The sequence below is a fragment of the Rousettus aegyptiacus genome, unplaced genomic scaffold, assembly GCF_014176215.1.
Source record: "Rousettus aegyptiacus isolate mRouAeg1 unplaced genomic scaffold, mRouAeg1.p scaffold_m13_p_1, whole genome shotgun sequence".
Classification (NCBI taxonomy): domain Eukaryota; kingdom Metazoa; phylum Chordata; class Mammalia; order Chiroptera; family Pteropodidae; genus Rousettus; species Rousettus aegyptiacus.
This window is the reverse complement of record NW_023416284.1, coordinates 147,840,595-147,862,598: the sequence shown is the minus strand read 5'-3', so window position 1 is coordinate 147,862,598 and position 22,004 is coordinate 147,840,595. Positions and strand designations below refer to the sequence as shown.

Genomic DNA, 22,004 nt, shown 5'->3' with positions numbered 1-22,004 from the left:
TGAAAGAAAAAGTAAGTTGTAAGATAGTAGGTACAGCGCAGACCCATTGTATATAAAGTTGAAAACCATGTAAAATATTGCTTTTTATTGTGCACGTATGCATAAAATATAGAAAAAGTATTAAAAAGTTAATAGGCATAATAAACACCAACTACAGGATAATTTTTTATCCTAAGGAATAGAAGCTGAGAATATCTTCTAGGAAGTATATATTATGGTCATCAATTAAATCTGTTCTACTTCTCAGGCTGGGTGGTGGGTACAGAGATGTTTATTTAAGTACTATCTAATGGTTAGTTAAGCCTAGACTATTTAAAATTTTAATTGAATTAAAATTTTAGCATTGAAAATTTAACATTGAATTCAACTTGAAGATAGAAATAGGGCAAGAAAGAAATTAATGTAGTTACCTCCTTTCATGTTCCTTCTTCTGAACTATCTCAAGGACAGAAACTGTGCCTCATTTCTTTTCTCCTGGTACATTACAAGTACCCAACAGATAGATATTAAGATAGCTGCATTAATTAAAAATTAATAAATGAATTTTTCTAAGGATAACTACTCAAAGGTAGTGTCCAAAGCGATGGGACATTTTGAGAGAAATTGGTGATAGGTTTTTTGGGGGTGGATATTTTCTGAGTTTCAATGCTGCAAATAGAGGAGACAAAAGGATCTGCTGACAGGGCCTGTCCAAGACTGCAAAAATATGTGCTAGAATGGATGTGAAGAGAGAGACTTTTAGACAAATTTCATCAGCTTCACAAGTGTTACAGAACTAGTCCTGGCCTATGTTAAAAATAAAAGGGCTAATAAATAAGACACATTTTCAGTGGTGCTACCAAATCACAGAAATTAAAGGAGTATTATATGGTGATAATTGTCCTAGGATTAAATTTAAAATCACTTAGAACTCTCTAGAGCAAAATCCCCAGTGAATTACTGAGGATACTGGCTGAGAGCCTAATTGACAGATACAGAGAGGGAAACTTTCATTTTGTAGTGGAGCTTTAGGAAATGCCTCTCGAGTTTGAAGTCCAGAAAAAGAGATTGCTTTATTTCTACTAATATCCGAATAAGGGACAATTAAATGTGATTTGGGGGGTTACAGGAAAAGTGAAAACTTTTATATCGCTCACCCAAAATCAGTGAAATCAGACATTGCTCCGAAAGCTGAAGCCAGAGAGAACGTGTGCTGAACAGTTACACGGAGTAGTGTAAACAAATCATGGGCCATTCTGCCTTTAAGAGTGGCACCCTTTTCCTTAATGAGGGGCGACATGCTATAGCTTTAACCAATTTGACATTGATAAAAGTGATAGATTATGTAATTATATATATAGTGGCATCTAAGATCCTTAAATTTCATTTTTTAAGCTATAATTCATTCTCTCTCTCTCTCTCTCTCTCTTCGTGTGTGTGTGTGTGTGTGTGTGTGTGTGTGTGCGTTTTTAAATTTTGTAATCAATTTTGACATCATTAGTATATTTAGGACTACCAGTGCTCTACAGAATGATTTTAAAACAAATTTAGAGGATATGAAAGATTACGGCATTTTATAGTGTACTTTTTGAGACTCTGAAAAAATAGTAGTAGGTGTGGCTTGACTATCATGTTGCTGATAATTTCCGCATGCAAATACAAATATTAATAGTTACAGAGCATTGATAGCAACATTGCTGTTATATTAATAAAAAACAAAAAAAGAAAATTCCATGAGAATTGGGCAGGTGTCCATGGGATATAAACTTATTGATTAGTGACTAACAATATTTATTTCCTTCTGCCTTTGCCTATGTGATGTTAAGACTGATCACCTTGTCAAATATTCAACAATATGTAGAAGTTGAGGTTTCAGTTTTAAGTAAACTCAATTATTTTCCTTCTTTTTTTTTTTTTTTTTTTTTTTTTTAAGTTGGCTTTGGTGATTGCATACCGAAGACTTTGCTTTATGAGCCTCCCATATTTCACAAAGACTGACACCACAGACAGCTGTAAGCATTCTTCCAATTGGGAGCACTTTCTTCTAGAACAAGGACCCAAAAGACAAGTATGTTTCAGATTCCTTTTCTTGCCTCTTTCTTACGGTCTTAGCAGAGACTGATAATAAGAGGGTCACTGACAGGGATAACATTTCTACTCTGAACGGATTCATATGTTAAAGGGAGAGAGTCTCATTCAAAACATTAATTTATTTTGGGTTTTTTTTTTTTCTTATGTTTTCCCTTTCTTATCTAAAACACATGAATAGGTATCAATAAGACTGATTTTCGTTAAAAGCTGTTACTGTTGAATGCCAGATGACCAAGACTCAAATGGTTTGTGGAAACTCTTTAGACAGACTCTGTAGCAACAAACTCCTTAGGGAACATCCCTCATCAGAGGTGAGTTCTGTGACTGTGCTCAAGTCCTGCATTGTTTCCATGCAACTACGTGCAGAACTTTGTGCTCCCAAGTTCCTCTGGGCCTTGGACTCTGTTTTTATCTGTTCGACAATATGGTACATGGAAAACTCATTATTTTTTTTTTTACAAGTCTCCTCTGTTAGTAATTATTTAGTGGTTGTATAGATAAAGATGCAGGAACATAATCTCGTTATAGATAAAAATTGCATTTTCATAGCCCTAAATCTCTGGAGGAATTCATTTATTTGTATTATTTATTTATTATTTATTATTTATTTATTTGGTAAGTGATTATAGTATAACTGCGTAGGATTTATCAGAACAAAACAAAACAACATTGTCTTCATTGGCAGTAATTTGGAAGGAAATTTTCATGTTTATGTTACATTTTTGCATAAACAAGCTAGTATGTAAAAAGTTATAAAAATAAGCTTAATAAACCCTCATACTGATGCAAAGTTAACATTGGTCACTTGGTAATTGAATAAAAATTCAACTCACAAAACAGCATTTTGGCTGCAATCAATGCTTATGAAAACCATGTGCAGTTTGTGCAAACCCTGCTTGATTTGGCAACGCTGGGAGTCAGCTGTGATTCCAGAGCATAATAAATGCATTGGTTTGAATTCTCCTGTCTGTTGTATGTGAGGTTTGTCTGTAGCTCATTCAGATTCAAGATATACTTTAAGGTAGAATTAAGAGGGGAACTGAAGGAAAGAAGAAAGTCTTCATTTGAAATCCTTTTATTGAAGTGTGGTCATACTAGGTGATGCCATACTAGAAACAGATAATTTTCAAAAATGAAAATAACATTACTTGCTTCGGTTCAGATTTCACCCACAGAAACTACTAAATTCTTATCAGACTCAGCGTCGGCACTGCATGAAAACTTAGTTCTTTATGGAAAGGGGATCATCTGGCCTCCTGTTTCTAAAATAGACTAAAGATTACTCACTTACTTCTCTGCAATTATAGCCATCTGATCCTTTGAAATTGTGGAAGCGTGAGATGATGACATGATTGTAACACAAATCCATCCCAAAGAGCCCAGTATTTAAAAATCCCCCATGTTCACACACCAAAGGGTTACTTATGACCTGATGCTCATGGCTGATAACTGTCAAATATATGAAGTTGGTGTCTCAGCAGAGTGAAAACAGGAAATGCATTCTATTGTAAACTTCTAGCCTTTGAATATAGGAAACATTATTACAAAATAACTAGAGAGTTTAGTAATCTTTTCAGTGCAGTACATAAACTGCAATAGAGCACCCCCCGAGGGGGCCTTTGTAGTCAGATGAAAAGGTCATTATTTTTTACAGATGACAGTTTGGAAAATTCAAGGCTAATTGGCCAGATTTTAGCCTGAAGCTCTGAAGGCAAGGGATGGTGCTGCTCCTCCCTCTGGTCCCTCCTACTCTGGGTACCTTCTGATGTCTTTTACCTTTCATCAGCAAAGTCCCAGCATGGTGAAATGGAGGTTGATGAAAATATTTTCAAGAGCCAGAATTGCCACTGTTACATTTGAATACTTATCTTCTAAAAGAGGTATAAAATATAATTCCAAAAATCCTTACTTAAAAAAAAAAATAATAACTTCTTGTACTAATGGCAAAAAGCACTAGATTAGGATTTAGGAGACTGAGGTTCCAGTGCTGCCTCTGCTGTGTACTCATCATTACGCTTTCGACTAGGCTGAGCTTTAGTTTCTTCTTCTGGAAATTGGAGATATCTGCTGACCCCACATCAAGGACTGGTTAGGTGAATCAGCATGAGATAGGGATCTTGTGAATTGTAAAGTGCTACATAAAATGCATTCATTGTCTGTCTCTAGTCAATAAACCAGCAAACAGGTATCACATGCTTCAGCAATATTAAACTTCCTTTGTGCTTTTATTTTCTACCTCTCAAAAACCCTTACCAGTTTTCCCTTTTTCCACTGCTTTATCGCATATGGATCGTGTAACTTTTTTAAACTTGTTCATCCCATATTTAACACTACTGCCCCTTTTGTACATCATGACTTGATGTTCGACTGAATATTACCTTCCATTATTCAAAGGTTCTTCAGTCATAATGTAGTTTCTCTAATAATTTTGCAAACTCTTAGTTATTTCATGTCTATTCTGCTGATATGCGTATGGATTTAAACAGTGCTGGGCAAATTTGATTTCTCTGTTAGGATGGTTTGCAGCCAAGTTTGGCTATTGTGATCTAGAACCCTATGTGTTGATCTTCCATACTGTGCTTCATATTTTATGTTTGGTTCACCATGACTCAAATATCTGTCTTTTTTGACCAGCCATATCCTTAGTCACCTCCTTTCAGCCTTTAGGACCTTGACCCCTTTAACTTAGTCGACTAAAATATATTTGAAAAAGAATAATTTTTTCACGACATGTAAGTAAACTTACACGAGTAGCTTGGATAGAGACAAGAATGTCTGTCCCTATTACATCTATTCAAACTTATGCTATATAATTGGATTGGAGAAATAATTGTCTTCAGTTATAAAAATGATACACTGCCAAAGCCTAAACAAACAAACAAATAAGCTCTGTGTCTATTAAGCAGCAAATTGCTGTACATTGAACAATATTATATAGAAAAAAAATGCTCTGAGAGGATTTTGTTGCATTTGTCAGTGTTGCAATCATATCTCTTTCCAATGAGTATGCTTGTGGTTGCCCAGAGGTCTGTATTCAAATGGTTCCCTGGAAATTTAAAAAAAAAAAAAAATTGAACTAAAATTACTATTTTTTAGTGGAATCCCCAGACACAAATTCTGTTATTGCCATCTAACAGCCGGTTTCCTTGTTCAAGCTTCTGTGTAAATATGCACACATACAGTTGCCTTCTTTCATAATTATAGATAGAGACTTGAAGTGCTAGAAAGAGGTGGCAATTAATAACACACATTACAAAAGCATGGTAACTTAGGCATTAAAAATGCTGCTTAACAGACACTATTGTAATGGGAGCTGTGCAGTGGGATGCTCATAATAATAGGAATAGATTTAATGTATGTATTCAAACTATAAAATGGTTGCAAACAACAGCAGGAGAAGCAATATGTTACACAGGGCAAAAAAAAACTGAAATAGGGAATAAAATATATTCTTAACATATTTAACCACAATTTTGTCTCTTAAAAGATGATTTAACAAGATGAGTCTATCAACAGAATCAGCTATTTGTTTTCAATTCCAATACATTTTGGTTTTGAACCATGAAAGAATTATTGAAACTAAATTTCAATTGAATTTTAAAACATCAATATGATTGAATATGTAAAAGGCCATCCATCTAACTGTTTAAATTTCGTAACCAAATAGATTCAATTTACATGCCTTTTAAAAAATGGTTTTTATTCCTCTTGTCCCAAGAACTGTTTGAGACAACACTCCGACCACTTAAGCAAATCTTATGTAATCTTTGAACTTTATTGCATTTGATGTACAAGGATATGAATTTTGATAGGGAATTTCCTGGTATACTATAGTACCACCAACAGTGCAATTTTGCGATGCTGAACAATAGGAATATTCAGCTGCCTTTCAAAAAGCCGCATGCTTACTATTTATGAGTGCTCAGCAGTCATTGTTAAATAAAACAGAGGGTGTAGCAATCTCAGAAATGTATACCAAGATTTTTGTTAGTACAGCCTTGGTACTTATTTAATAAAATTAGTGTTTAAGAGCACTCCAAAATTAGCTAATTTATGAATAGTTTCTAAGTGTCTTTTTTTTTTAAATAAAATAACTATTTCCTTATGACTATAAGAACTATATCTTTTGTTATGGCCAGCTATTAATTATTCATATTTTTAAAGCTTTGTAATGCTCATTTCCCTGTGTACATTAGTCATGAGCACTAGGATTCCATTTAAAGCCCAAATAACACTAATCCATGTTCTCTCCCTTTAAACCACAAAAAGTCCAGGAAACTATAATGTAATATATGCTAATTCCCAGCAACACTAACATGTTTTACAAATCAGTACCGGTGCCATTGTCATCCAACCATCTTTTAAAACTAGAATTGGAAGGAGGGAGGAAAGAGAGAATGATGGACAGAGAGAGAGTGAGAGGGATATTACCAATATCCAGTGTGAAACAGGGAATATACCTATTGATTCTGCACATATGATAAAGATAATAAAATCTTATGAATAACTTTATGCCAATATATTTGACAGCTTACATGAAATTAAATGCCTTTAAAATACAAATTATAAAAATGAACTCAAGGAGAAATAGAAAATCTGAATAGTGTTTACCAATTTACATTTTAATATTTTCATAAAGAGCACCCAGGAGCAAATGATCTTACTGCTGACTTCTATCAAATATTAAGGGAAAGAAAGAATACCAATTGTATACAAACATTTTTTTTGGCAATATAAGAAGGATAATACTCCCTAACACTTTATTTGAGGCTAGCATTTCTCTGGTTGCATTTTTCTGAGCTATACGTTATAAGACAGCAAACTGTAAACTAATATTTCTCAGGAACACAGTAAAAAGTCTTTGATAATAACAAATTAAATTCAACATCATATAAAAATAATAAGTCACAACATGGAATATTTTGTCTCTACAAGGTTGATTTAACATTTGAAAATCTCTCTGTTTAATTAATCCATTAACTGAACAAAGATAAAAAACCATATGATCGTCTCGATGGATTAAAAAAAAATCAATTATTATCCATGATGAAAATTTCTAGATAAGCTTAGGAGTAGAATGAAACTTTTTGTTCTGAAAAAGGGCACTTAAAAATGTCAACTAACAATATATTTTTAATGATGAAAGCTCAAATCTTTTCCTTTAGAATTGGGACCCTTCCCTTTGAATTAGAAAAAGGCAAAAATATCTACTCTAACATCACTTCCATTCAATATATTTGTATCCCTAGCCAGTACAATAAAGTAAGAAAAATAAAAGACATACAAGTTGTAAAGGAAAAAGTTAAGCTGTCTTTGTTTCCAGGCAACATGATCATGTAACACAGAACCCCCTAAAGAGTCTACAGAAAAGCTGCAAAGATTAATAAGAGAAATTCAGCAAGGTATCAACATACAAGGTCAATACGTCAAACACAAAAGAAATTATATTTTTGTATACTAGCAATAAACAATAAGAAAATAAAATTTAAATATTTTATTTATAATAGCATCAACACATGAAATATTTAAAGATAATAAAGCAAGTGATAAACCTGTATATTGAAAACTATACAACATTGTTGATAGAAATTGAGTACCTAAATAAAAGTGTGTGTGTGTGTGTGTGTGTGTGTGTGATCTCATGGTTCGGTAGACTCAATATTATTAAGATGTTAATTCTTAAACTCATCTATAAATTTAATATAAGTGTAATCGAAAGTCCAAGATTTTCTATTTTTTTTTAGAAATTGACAGACTGATTCTAAAATTTAATTAGAATTACATTTTAAACCACTCTGTTACATGGTCTCTCTGCTGCTTCCATAAACCTGCACCATGCCAAAGAGCTACTCCGGTCAAAGGTGCTCCAGTCATCCTCAGTTAGGTATTAACGGGGCAGTCATCAGTCCCCTGATGGAGTTAAACCACATGAATAGTGAAAGACAGGGATTCACAAGGACGCCAGTTATATTTACATTTCATAATGAGATGAATTGGTGGAATTTTAAAAATGTAACAGATTCACTTAAAAATTCTGGCTGAGTACATATGATCTGTTTGTCCAGGGAGGTGCCACCAACCATTCGGGATGTTGCAAGTTCAGGATATGCCACAAGGGCAATTTCTCTTTCTACATTTCATAGCAACTTTGCTTTCTCCTGAGACCACAGATGCGCCAAAAGTTTTTATGTTGTTGTTGTTTTTAATTTTTATTTCTTTTTTCACAATGCCTCTGCTGGCAGGAGTGGCTGTTATTGAGGATTTTAAGAGGGATATTTGTAAGAGGCAGAACTGCTTACGTTACAAAAATTTCCCTATAATATTTCATCATTAGTAACTGTGGTTTCTTTCTGCTTACAAAAAGGCAGACTTCATTAACATTCCTCCGTCCTGCTGAGTCTGACCACAGCTCTCAGCAGGCATTCACATTTCCAGAAAGCTTGAAGGTCAAAATTCTGCCTCTCCATGTGTCAGAATCACTTCATGACTTCAACTTACATTCAGACCACATGAGTTTCTGTTCTTGCTTCGGAAACAAACCCAGGAAGGACTCACTCTGGTTGGAACAGCCATGTAGGTAGAGCAATAAATAGAAAGTGTTCAGTCATTCAGTCAAATGAAAAGAGGTTGTGCCATGAAGAACTAACCAGACGATGTACCAGAATATGATTGTGGATTGTGGTCATGACTTAATTAATTTAATTTATAGTTTATGATTTACAGCCAACCTAATTCAAAAAGGGATTCTGGACAAAATGTGTTAGGAAACTTTCTAAGTACATGAAAATGAATATATAGAGGTCAAAGCTGAAAATGTTCCAATTATTTTAAAATTTAGAATAGTTTTAGATTTACAGAAAAATTGTGAGGATAGCAGAGTTCTTATGAGCCCTGTACCAGTTTCTCTTATTTTAGTATTAGTGTGATACACTTGTTACAATAAACCTTATTATTAACTAAGGTCTGCACTTTATTTGGATTTCCTTAGGTTTTATTTTATTTTGTTTATCTAATGTCCTTTTTCTGTTCTAGGGTCCCATCCAGCATACTATGCTAAATTGTCATGTCTTCTTAGGCTCCTGTAGATGGACGGTGATAGTTTTTTCAGACTTTTCTTATTTTTGATGATCTTGGCAGTTTTGAGAAGTACTAGTTAAATATTTTATAGAATCTCTCTCATTTGGGATTTTTCTGAAATTTTTTTCATGATTAAACTGGGCTTATAAATTTAAGGAGGTACAATGCCATTTTTATCACATTACATCAAGCGCACATGCCATCCACAGGTCTTACCACTATGGATGTGAACCTTAATCATCTGGCTCAGGCAGTGCTCCTCGGATTTCTCCACCAGAAAGTAACCACACTGTAACCTTTGGAAGGAGTTCACCTCCCAAACCAGTCTCTTTGTAAAGAGCTGAGTACGTGTAGTCCACACCTAGTGGATGGGCGTTGTGCTCCACTTCCTTGGTAGCAGAGTACATACATTTTATTTGAAATTCTTCTGTATGGGAGACTTGTCTCTTCCTTCACTTAGGTGGTAGTTCGGTCATTTATTTATCTCAGTATGGACTCACATATATTTATTTTATACTTTGGGTTATAATCTAATATTACTTTTTTTTTTTTTCCCCTCGCTCAAATTGTTCCAGCTTTGGCCATTAGAAGCTATTATCTCCTGTATCTCTTTGACAAATCCCCATCTTTTTAGGTGTGCTCATTTCCTAATTTTCTGGCATTATAAAACGTTCCAGGCTCATCTTGTCTATTGCCTCCCCTAGTCTTAGAATCAGTCATTTCTCTGAGGACTCTTGGTTCTTTTTATTAGAAACTAGCCTCAAGGTGCTAGCAAGACTGCCCTAGGTTTTGTGATACCAATTTTCTCCATGTGACTGAAAGGACCTTACACACTTTCTTTTACCAGTGGATTTCTGGGTCATTTAAAAGTGTTTCAAATATGACACTTATTGGAGAGTCAGGCTAAATAATATCCCATTGTTTCCATTGAATAATTGACATAAACAATACAACGTGGAGTGTTAAATGTATACAGATTTTAGAAATTTAGACTCCATCAACACCTCTAAGGCAGTGTTTCTCAAGCTTTGATGTGAACACTTATCACCTGTGCATCATTTAAAATGCAGTTTCTCATTCAGTGGGTCCGAAGTGATACCTGAGAGTCTGCATTTCTAACAAGTTTCTTGATGATATCACACTTTTGATAGCAAGATCTTAGAGAAGAGGTTGGCAGGTTTTTTCTGTAAAGAGCCAGATCATAAATATGTTAGAGTTTGTGGGCCATACGATATCTGTGTCAGTTATTCAACTCTACTGTTATAGCATTGTAGACAAAACATAAAGAATGACTTTGGCTATGTTCCAGTAAAACTTTATTTTTTATTTTACTGTGTTCCAGTAAAACTTTATTTATGAACACTGACATTTGAATTTTATATAATTTTCACATGTCACAAAATATTAAGGTAAAAGCCATTCTTAGCTCCAAGGCCATATAAAACAGGTGGCAAGTCATAGTTTGCTAACTCTATCTAAGAGCAATGGTTCCCAAATCTGGCCATTTATCAGAATCTCAGTAAGGAAGTTTAAAGCACAGATGACCAGCTTTCATGCCAGAGGTGTACCATGGCATGTGTACCTCACAAAGCTCCAGAAGTGATGCTGAAGCACAGCCATATTGGTAAGCCACAGCTGCAGAGGGCCTTGCCTGGTTGCTTTCCAGTCATAGCCATTCTGTCTCTGCTTCTAGTGAAAGGAAGCTCACTACCTGGCAAGTAGACCATTCCATTTATGGACACCTTTAATAATTGTGAGTTTTTGCTCTTTTTTGCTACCACTATGCTAAAATTTGCTTTTTTATAGCTTATACTTATAAATTCTTTCTTCCTTCCAAAGCCATGAGGAGTACATCTAATCCAATTTCTGTGTAATATTGCTTCTAAAATGTTTGAAAAAAACTGTTATCACACTACCTTCAAATTTTAACTTTCTTTTGCAGATTGAACATCCTCATATTCTTTACAGGATTTGTATACAGTATATTTTCAGCTTCTATCACTTAGGTCATACTCTTCTAGAACACTTTGTGTTCCATTTTCTTTTCTCATTTATTGTATGCAGAACAGGTAGGGTATGACCACTGCAAAATCCTGGCAAACTTTTGGCTCCATTGGCTTGGTGCCTCGATGCCAGAAATGCCAGACAGTTTACATTGCGGGTTTATACGAGCTTGTTACCAGCTAAAATTCCTAGGACTTTTTCAATGGGAGTAAAGTTAAATCAGGTCTCTTTTTTTCTATACCTACATAGGAGTTTACTGAATGCAAATGCTATATTTTATATTTATCCCTATGAGATTTCTCCTTGGCCCGCCATTCTTAATTTTTTCTTTCTTTCTTTCCTTCTTTTTCTTTCTTTCTTCCTTCCTTCCTTCCTTCCTTCCTTCCTTCCTTCCTTCCTTCCTTCCTTCCTTCCTTCTTTCTTTCCTTCCTTCCTTTCTTTCTTGTTCTTTCTTTTATTATTTTTTTTTGCCTACGGCACCTGGTCTTCCTAAGCGGTCTCCCATTCAAGTACTAACCAGGCCTGACTCTGCTTAGCTTCCAAGATCAGACAGGATTGGTCATGTTCAGGGTGGCATGGCCCTATACTCACAATTCTTAAAGTTTTCAAAAAAGTTTTGTTATCTGTGTTACATTGTTGCACTGATGGATATAAATTTATTTATACTTCCCTTTATCCCTGCACTAAGCTAGGCCCTCTTATACTGACGCAGAGCTTGGCAATGTGGTTTGTTTTAGCCAATGGAACAATAGTAAATGTGACATAGCAGAGACCTGAGAAGTGATCACAGAAGGGCTTGCCTTCTCTTTCGTTGCCTTCTCTTTTGGAACGAGGAGGCTACAAAGTGAAAACACTTAAGCTAGCCTGCTGGGGGGATGAAAGGCCATGTAAAGATCTTGATTGAGCACTCTGTCCTACAATTAGCCAATCCAAACCAAACTGCAGTTGATCGTAGACATATAAATGAGCCTTAGCCAAGATATATTAAGCTTAGCCCAGGTCAGCAGAACTGCCCAACTGACCCAACTTAAATCATTGAACCATAGAACTATGAACTAATAAATGCCTGCTATTTTAAGCCACAATGTTTTGGGCTGATTTTTTTTTTTTTTAATAGCAAAAGCTAATTTATGCAACATCTAATATAATACTTTTCCTTTACACTTGTATATCACTCACAAATTTGATATGTTCCTATATCCAAGTTATTGAGTAGATTCTGACCAAATAAAGAGCTGTGAGATACAACTCTAAATGTTGACATTGGCCAAGTTTCTTTGTTCAGCCGGCTATTAAATACTCTTAACTATTTTACATGCAGCCTGCAATTTGCAAAGGAAAAATTACATTGGAATAAAAGATGAAACTAGATTGTAATTTTAACATTTTTCTGCCTCCTGATTAGTCTGGAAGATTATGTTCTGTTTTCTTTGTCACAATGTTATTCGTAGTCAGAATGTTTAAAGTATCTGGAAATAAATTATCTTCACTACAAAAAGTTAAAGCTTTTCTGAGAATGATAGTTAAATTGTTCCATATTATGAAAACCAAAATGAAGAAACTATTAGACATTTGAAAAATTTCTTAAAACCTTTTCGTATTGATGAATTTTATAAACTTTCTAAATGCAATGAGTTTTTTTTAATTTGTATTTTTTTGTTTGTTTGTTTTCCTCCTGAGGACCCTCACTATTGCCTTCAGTCTGAAATAGAAGTGCTGAAATCTTGAGTGTAAGTGTTGAGGAAAAGAATGAAAAAGACATTTCCTGCATGATTAATAGCAGGAAATACCAGGAATATCATCCAAAATATTCTTTTCCCTACAGATTTCATTTTGTTTCATGTATCATTTTTACATTTTTTTAAAGCAACATATTATGTTCTTCAATGCACTATTCCCTTTGTGCACAGTACCATTACTACATTGAAAAGAGAAATAAAACCTTAGAACAACTTTAGGATAATCAGAGACAGCAAACCAATGATCTTATGATAAAAAAAAATAATATAATGAAAGAACACTCAGTTGGGAATCACGTAGTCCTGATAAGATTGTCTCAGATGTCAATTACTAGTTCTTTGGGCATCTTTCAGAATTTTTGTTTCTTTATGTAAAACATGAGGATGTTAATAATACCTAACATATTGGATCCTTGTGAGAACTATATGTGTAAAATGTCTATTACATGGAAATTAATTATTAAATAATAATAATTAAATGATAATAGCTATTAAATAATAATAGCTATTCAGATGAATAAGGATAGAACATCTCTTAATGAGCATTTTTTTTGTGTTAGGCATTATGCTAAGGAATTGGCTCGAATGGCATAAAAACCAAGGCTTATGGTTCTATTCATATTACTCTTTATACAGATTGTCTGTAGTTTGTATATTTTGTTGTCCACCTTGTGTAGTTTCCATTCCTGGTCCAAGATGGCTGCTGAGAATTAAATTATAGACTCTATGCTCATACTAGCAACTAAAAAACAAAATACATTATTTCCCCCCTTTAAGAACACGTTCATCTTCTTCATGTGGCATCACTTGGCTATAATAGAGAGACTTTATTCTATTTACCCATTTAAAAATTAGAGATTTCATTACTGGGAGGAGAAAGGATATTGAGGGGGATTAACTAAAATTTTGTTACAGATGTTTAATATATTGATTCTTTAGTGCATTGGCATGAACATATTTTTCAAACACATTTTTTCATTTTAGTAGGTGAGGCGGGAACAAAAGTAAGGAAGAATACCACAAAAAATTTTTATCCAATTCTGAGTTTGTCTTAGAGCTGGTCTGGAGGAGGTATTTAATTAGAAAATGATTTTCTTGGCACCTTGAATGTTAACACACCATAGTTAATTCCTTTCTTCCTCCCTTCCTTCTCTCCCGCCCTTTTTATTTCTTCCTTCCTCATTTCTTCCTCTCCCTCTCTCCTCTCTCTTTCCCTGCCTCTCTTTTAAGTCAGGACAAGAATTAACTTCTAAAGATACTAACACATGAAGTCCAAATCTAATTTACTTTTGCACAAAATTTGACTTTTTGAATAAAAGCATTTCATTCATCTGTAAGAAACAAGCCTAAATTAAACCTGTTTTCATGATAGATCTGTTAAACAGATCTGAAGGGCAGCCTCAGGGAAGCCTGGAGGACATGACATACAATTTCTACTTTCATTAAGAACTATGCTTAAAAAATCTTGATTCATTTTTGTATTTTTTTCTCAAATCTTCATAGTTTGTTCCCTGAAACTTTCTAATTTCCTGATACTAGTATTTAATTTTCCCATTCTGCTTTATTTCTTTTGTAATACATGGTAGTACATACTGCAGACACAGTCTTCTAATGACAAAAGTTCATAAATTTATAAAAAGAATAACCATTTTAAAAATTCATATGTGCTATAAATAGCTGTGTTAGTTTCCTAGGGCTGCCATAACAGATTACCAGAAACTCATTGGCTTAAAACAAAAGAAATTTCTTTCCTTATAGTTCTGGAGACCAGAATTTCAAAATCAAGTTATTGACAAGGTTGGTTCCTTCTGGAGATTCTGAGAGAGAATTCCATGGCTCTCTCCTGGCTTTAGTGGCTGCTGGCAATCCTCTGCTTGTGGCTATATCATTGCAATTTTTGCCTCTATTTTCACATTGACTTCTCTGTATGTGTAATCAACCTTTGCTCTATCTTACAAGAAAGGACATTTGTGATAGCATTTAGGGCCTACCTGAATAATCCAGATTAATCACCTCATCTCAAGATTCTTCATTTAATTTCATTTGCAAAGATCCTTTTTCAAAATAAGTAGCATTTACAAGTTCCAAAGATGGGGAGTTGATGTCTTTGGCCATTATTCAATCTACTACATACAAAAATTTATAAATGTTTAATCCTTAATGTTTTGTGACATTGAACTACTCAATAGTAACAGAGTTCAACTCTTTACACTGAATGTAATGAGATTTACATTTGGTAAACTTTGTCTTTTAATGAAAATTTTGAGTAAAATATGTTTTTCACAGAACAAATAAAATTCTTTGTGAGGAAATACTGTATATGTTTATCATCCGATAGTTCCAGGAGTAGAAAAAGACTCCCAGGTAATGGATTTGCAAGACCCTGAGCTCATCTTACTCTGACTGCCTTTTACCTTCTCTCAGAATTCTTTAGCAAAGTTTAGGGGATTGTAAATATTAGAAAGTGACAAAGATTGTATTGCCAAAGACTACATGGTCTTCTTCAGCCTCTCTTTGTTGCTAACATAATAAACTTCTCCCCACTGAACTTAAAGACACTTTGCTTTACCAGAAGAAGCTAGTATTTATTATCAACATATGCATCATCGATATGCACTAAAGAATCTTTATAAAGACTGTCTGCAGACAGAAAGTAGTTCCTGGGGTGGAAGATGGTAAGCCTGGTGAATATTGTGAAGTAACCTTATATTTTAATACACACACACACACACACACACACATAATTAAATGCAATTTTTGTTTTAAAATTAGGCTATTTAACTAAATTTCCTTTTTTACCCCCTATTGGTTAATATGCATTGACTCAGCTGATGCATAATTTTATACTGGGGAATATTTTGAGTGCAAAGTCTCTGGGAGGTAGAGGAGAAGATTCTTCACATGCATAATATATACAATTGAATTCTTTCAAAAAAAAATTTTTTTTAACTTTCCTGAAACTTTTTCTTCAAAGTGTTCTCTTCCTATTCAAAGATGATGATGAAAATTAAATTTTTTTTTTAAGTAGGTATTATCATTTTGGGGGCAACAATTTTGATTGACTAGACAAAAAAAGAAAAGGCCAAGCAGCAAAGAGTTCAATGAGAAAGTGTTAATAATTAAGGCAAGAGATAGCCTCAACAGTCTAGACAGATAGACAATCTTTTCACTATAGATTGAGGAAAAGGACACACTTTAGAGATAAAGTGAAAGGAGATCGAATAAAATAGGCTGAACACCTAGGATAAGGGTAAAGAGAAATTACGTGGTGAAAAGGATAAATTATTATTATTTCATTTGTGTTTGCTATTGACCAAACCTCATATTTGGCTCATTTATGCCAAGCTTTTGAATCAGATCAAGCTGCCAGGCTTGGAATGGTCAAACCCAACGGCTGCTCATAGCACTGTTTTCCCTTCTGAACAATTTTGTAGACATAACTCACCCTGATAACAGCAGCAATTAATGGATTATCACTTAAGAATCAAACTGGCAATATTAGCTATTTCAATGATATTCTATGAATTGATTTTCTTAAAGACCACAAAATGAGAACAATGATGGGTAAACTTAAATTGTTACGATGTTGCTGATTGTTGCACTGGAAGTGAAACCAGTGCTCTTCACCCTAAAGAATTTAGGGTATCTGTTTGGCAACAGGACCAGTGTCTCACAGAGTAATTCTGAGGAGAGATAGTAAGATTTAAGGACTAGGTTGGCACATAAACAATTTATTGACACAGTATCTCCTCTTGTTACTTTTTTATTTTCATGTATTCTGTATTTCTTATGATAAAGTAAGAGATTCCATTTTCTGGTTTGTCTTCATGTCAAAGGAAGGTCTGGGGAATTGATTTAGTTATCCTGCTAATGACCTAATTTCAGAAATCTTGTTTGAAAATGGAATAACCAATGCACTGTATACTTGAAACTAATAAAATAAAATTTTTAAAAAAAGAGAGAGAGAAAATGGAATTTCCATACAGAGCAATTCATCAGACTGCCCTGGTCTTTGATAATACCTCTTTACTTCCAAATAACAGGTAGAAGTGGTATATGAGAAAAATACCTTGTTTTATATGCTGTATCTTTTGGCAATTAGTATGTCATTATATTAAGAGAAATACTGTGGCATCTTTGAGCAGCAAACACTTCTAAAGTATAGGGGCTTAGAACAGTCAAATAAGAATCTTGAATTCTGGACTTTAATTCTGATTTTGTTACTAATTAACTATAGTCCTAGGCAGATGGTTTCCTGTTTTCACACATACAAAGTAGAGATAATAAAAGATATAGAGTAGCTAGGAGCAACATATGCCTGTTTGTGTGTATGCTTGAGCACTTTGAAAATCATAAGAATAATATAAATATAAGATTTCTTAAATAATATTAATGAGTACTTGTTTGAAAAAAATGTGTAAATATCAAGACTCACATATATGGGAACAGTGTTGTTTGTTTGTTGGCTGGTTGGTTTTTCTCCTGACCTCTGTTCCATGCACATCAGGCTATGACTTCCTTTAAGTAGTTCTATCTGGAACAAAAAGTAAAGAAAATTTAAGGAAATAATAGCATGCCTTCTCAATCTTGCAGACCCTATCTCCCTAGAGTTCAGGATCTGGTATGCCTGGGATTAGTTCACAACATTCTATACTTAAAAAAAAATTCCTTCCTCCAAACAATATGAATTCCTCTGTAAAAGGCATCCAGAGCCAATTATTCAGCATGTTTAGAAAAACACCTAATTTGGGTCTCCATTACTGGAGTGGCCAGCAGGAACTCTGCTTAGCTGGAGCATTTATGGAAAATACATACGAAGAAAATGTTAGTTACAGAGCACTCACAGAGTAGTGAAACTTTGAGTTCATTTTCTCCAGCTTAGATGTTGAGAAGTAGTAGAATGATTTTTTTAGTTGTTGTTGTCTGCTTTTTTCATACTGATTTAAAGGAATTTGCTATACATTTTTAAAATAAGCTATTTGACAGTTATTTTTATTTATTTTAATATAATTTAAAATGTTTAAATTAGAGTTGACATACAATATTATATTAAAGGTGTACAATAGAATGATTAGATATTTATATATCTTGTGAAATGATCACCTTGATAAATCTAGTACCCATCTGACACCATACATAGTTATAACAATATTATTAACTATTTCTCATACTTTACATCCATATGACTATTTTGTAATTACCAATTTGTACTTCTTAATTCCTTCTCCTCTTTCATTCCCCCTCAAAGCCACCTTCCCATCTGGCAACCATCAAAATTTGTTTCTGTTTTGTTTATTTTGTTCTTTAGATTTCATATGTAAGTGAAATCATGTGGCATTTGTCTTTGTCTGCCTTACTCCACTCAGCCCAATACCCTCTAAGTCCATCCTAGATGGCAAGATTTCATTCTTTTTTATGGCTGAGTAATACTGTATTGTATATATGTACCACTTCTTCTCTATCCATCCATCCATTGATTGACAGCCTGGTTGCCTCAATATCTTGACTATTGTAAATAATGCTGCAGTGAACACGTGGATTCACATGTCCCTTCAAAGTTAGTGTTTTGAGATTCTTTGGATAAATATCTGAAAGTGAGATTACTGGTTCCTTCTTTAACTCTTGTTATGGCCTTCATTTTAATGTCTGTTTTGTCTGGTATAAATATTGTTATCCTAGCTTTTTTGTTTGCTTGTTTTTATTTTCATGAAATATCTTTTTTCATCTCTTTATTTTCACTATATATATGGCTTTTGATCTGAAGTGAATCTTGTATAGGCAGCATATGTAAGAGTCTTGTATTCTTACCCATTCAGCTATCCTATATTTTTTGATTGGAGCATTTAATCCATTTACGTCTAAAGTAGTTGTTGATAGATATGTAGCTATTACCATTTTATTATTCATATTTTTGATTTTTTTTTCTTTTTCTTAAAGAAAGAATCCCTCTAACATTTCTTGTAGTACTTACTGGTTTGGTGTTGATAAACTCCTTCAGCTTTTTCTTGTCTGGGAAGCTCTTTATCTGTCCTTTGATTCTGAACGATAGCTTTGCTGAGTAGAGTAATCTTGGTTGTAGATCCTTGCTTTTCACCACTTTAACTATTTTGTGCCAATATCTCTGGCCACAAAGTTTTTGTTAAGAAATCAGCTGACATTCTTATGGGAGCTTCTTTGTAGGTAACTAATTACTTTTCTCTTGCTGCTTTTAAGATTTTTCCCCTTGTCTTTAACCTTTGGCATTTTAATTATGATGTGTCTTGGTGTGGGCCTGTTTGAGTTCATCTTGTTTGGGACTCTCTGAGCTTCCTGAGCTTGTATGTCTATTTCCTTTACCAGGTTAGGGAAGTTTTCCATCATTATTTTTTCAAATAGGTTTTCAGTTCCTTGCTCCCTCTCTTCTTTTGGTACCCCGATGATGCGAATGTTTGTATGCTTGATTTTATCTCAGAGGCCCTTTAAACGATCCTCACTTTTTTCGATCCTCATTATTGTTGTTGCTGTTCTGATTGAGTGCTTTCTGCTGCCTTATCTTCTAAATTGCTAATTTGATCCTCTTTTCATCTAATCTATTATTGATAGTTCCTAAGGTCTTCTTCATTTCAATTATTATATTCTTCATTTCTGACTGGTTATTTTTTATGTTTTCTATCTCTTTGTTAAAGTTCTCACTGAGTTCACTTTTCCCTTAAGTTTATTAAGCATTCTTATAAACAGTATTTTGAACTCTACATTTGATAGACTACTTATTTACATTTTGTCATTTTGTTTAATTCTTTTTCTAAAACTTTTTCCTTTTTTTTTTGTTTAAGACATGTTTTTTAGCCTCCTCATTTACTTAGAAACAAACACAGTCTCTCTGTTTGTTTCTATGTATTAGGTAGCACTCCTAAGTTTCCTGATTTTAGTAGAGTGGCTTTATGTAGTAGATATTCTATGGTGTCCAGAAATACAGTTTTCCTGATCACATGAGCTGGGTGCTCCAGGTATGTCCCTTGTATAGAATGTGTGTATCCTCTTATTGTAGTTGAGCCTTGGTTACTGGTCAGTGTGAGGGATATACCCTTGGGCCGATTGGTTGTGAAGACCTGCTGACGACTACAGTGGAGGAGTTGTTGTGCAGAGACTAACCCTATAGAACAGGATTCACTTTAGCAGGTACCTACCCAGCCTGACCATTGCATATGTCATCCTTAGATACAGCCTTGAGTGGTGCTTTAGCTCAGTCCAAAGCTGGCCAAAGGGTGTGCCAGCCCCATAGTCTCCTGGGAGGGGCCACACCACAGGCCAAGTTCAGCCACTGCCTGTGCCCTGCCCAGGGCCACCTGGCATGAGCCATCAAGCAATTGCAGATGACTGCCACCCACACTGGAGTTAGAGTTTTCTCAAGAGGCACTGAGGCTGGCTGCTACTAGTGCCAGGTTTGGGGTGGCTCAGCAAGGGGTAAGGAGCACACTGGAGCCAGATGCTGCTTGTTTTGGGTTTGTAAACTTTTGAGAGATCTTAGGAGAGTCTACAGCATACCAAGACAGGCTATTGGTATTGAAAAGACATTGCAAGTGGCTTGGGTGGGCCTGAAAGTTGGGTAGGGCAAGGTCTCAGGGAATCATCACGGCAGGGCAACCAGTGTTAGCCAGGTTGATGATAACTCAAAAATGGCAGTCATCTGCAGACTGGGTTGAGGGAGTGCCCAACAAAGGGGCAGTGGCCTCCACCAGCACTTCTGTCTGGGAAAAAGCTGCCTCTCCAGCGCTCACCCTGAAACTCAGTTCCTCTCCATATGTCCTTGGCACTTTATGAGGTGCTTCCCCAGCACCAGAGCTCAGAGTGAGTGACTTCGTTGGCAGGTAAGTCCATGTTCAGGCTTTTTAAGAAGAGCATCTGAAACCCTATAGCCCTCGATCTCACTCAACCACAGTCTCCATTGATTTTCACATTCAGCTTTTGTGGAGACTTCTCTTCCTGGCACTGGAACCCTGGTCTGGGGAGCCCAGTGTGGGGCTAGAACCTCTCACTCCTTCAGGGAGACTTCCACAGCTAAGATATCCTTCCCAATTTTCACCCATCACATGTGTATGTGGGATCAACTTGTTCCACATCTCTGTCCCTCCTACCAGTCTCGAGGTGACTCCTTCTGTGTGTCCTCAGTTGTAGGACTTGTGTTCACCTAGATTTCAGGCAATTCACTGATGGCTGTTCTGTGGCTTAGTCATAATTTTGATGTGGTCATAAGAGAAGGCAAACACAACATTTACCTACTTTACCTACTTATGTGTCCCTATGGAAGTTTTAACTGTATTGGATGAAAAGTAAATTTCTAGCAGAAAGAACCTTCTTTTGGTGGTCTCCATTGAGTGACCTTTGTTTGCTTCTCTCTGAGCAGTGTTAGAGCCCATTCTAAAGACTCGTTTCTGAACATAGTTGTGTCTGCAGTACTTTAAAACATTTTTAATGGAAAGTGAGACTTTTGTCAGTCATTCATGTGTGTGATGTGTTGTACATGTTCTAGGCATTGTTTTTGTTAGATTGTAGATGTATAAAAATAATCGTGAATGTCACTAGTTGAATAAATTATACACACATATATATATACATACAATAAATTACACACACACACACACACATATGTATATATATAAGCATATCTATTGCATCAGAGATCCCCAACCCCCAAGCCATGGACTGGTACCAGTCCATGGCCTGTTAGGTACCAAGCCACACAGTAGGAGGTGAGCAGTGAGTGAGCAAGCTAAGCTTCATCTGTATTTGCAGCCTCTCCCCAGTGCTAGCAACCTTGTATCAGCTCCACCTCAGATCATCAAGCACTAGATTCTCGTAGAAACACTGGTCCCTGGTGCCAAAAAAGTTGGAGACCACTGTATTACATGACAAGGAGGAGAGAGAGAAAGAGAAAACAAAAAGGAAAAGAAGAGGAATGAGAGGAGGCAAAGGAGAAAATCACTAGTTATTACCCAGTGCCTTGAGTGACTGTTGCGGAGTCCATGCCATTGACAGCCTGTACATGGTGTTGACAGGGCAGCACACAGATTGGTGGAAATGGCATTGGCTCTAGAATGCTGCTCATGTAGGTTTTACCCACCCAGAAGGTATGAA

General features: G+C 35.1%; 1 pseudogene; it reads right to left on the bottom strand.

Moving 5' to 3' along the window:
* Positions 1-11,619: 11,619 nt before the first annotated feature.
* On the bottom strand, positions 11,620-11,738 carry LOC118604581 (annotated as a pseudogene).
* Positions 11,739-22,004: the final 10,266 nt, after the last annotated feature.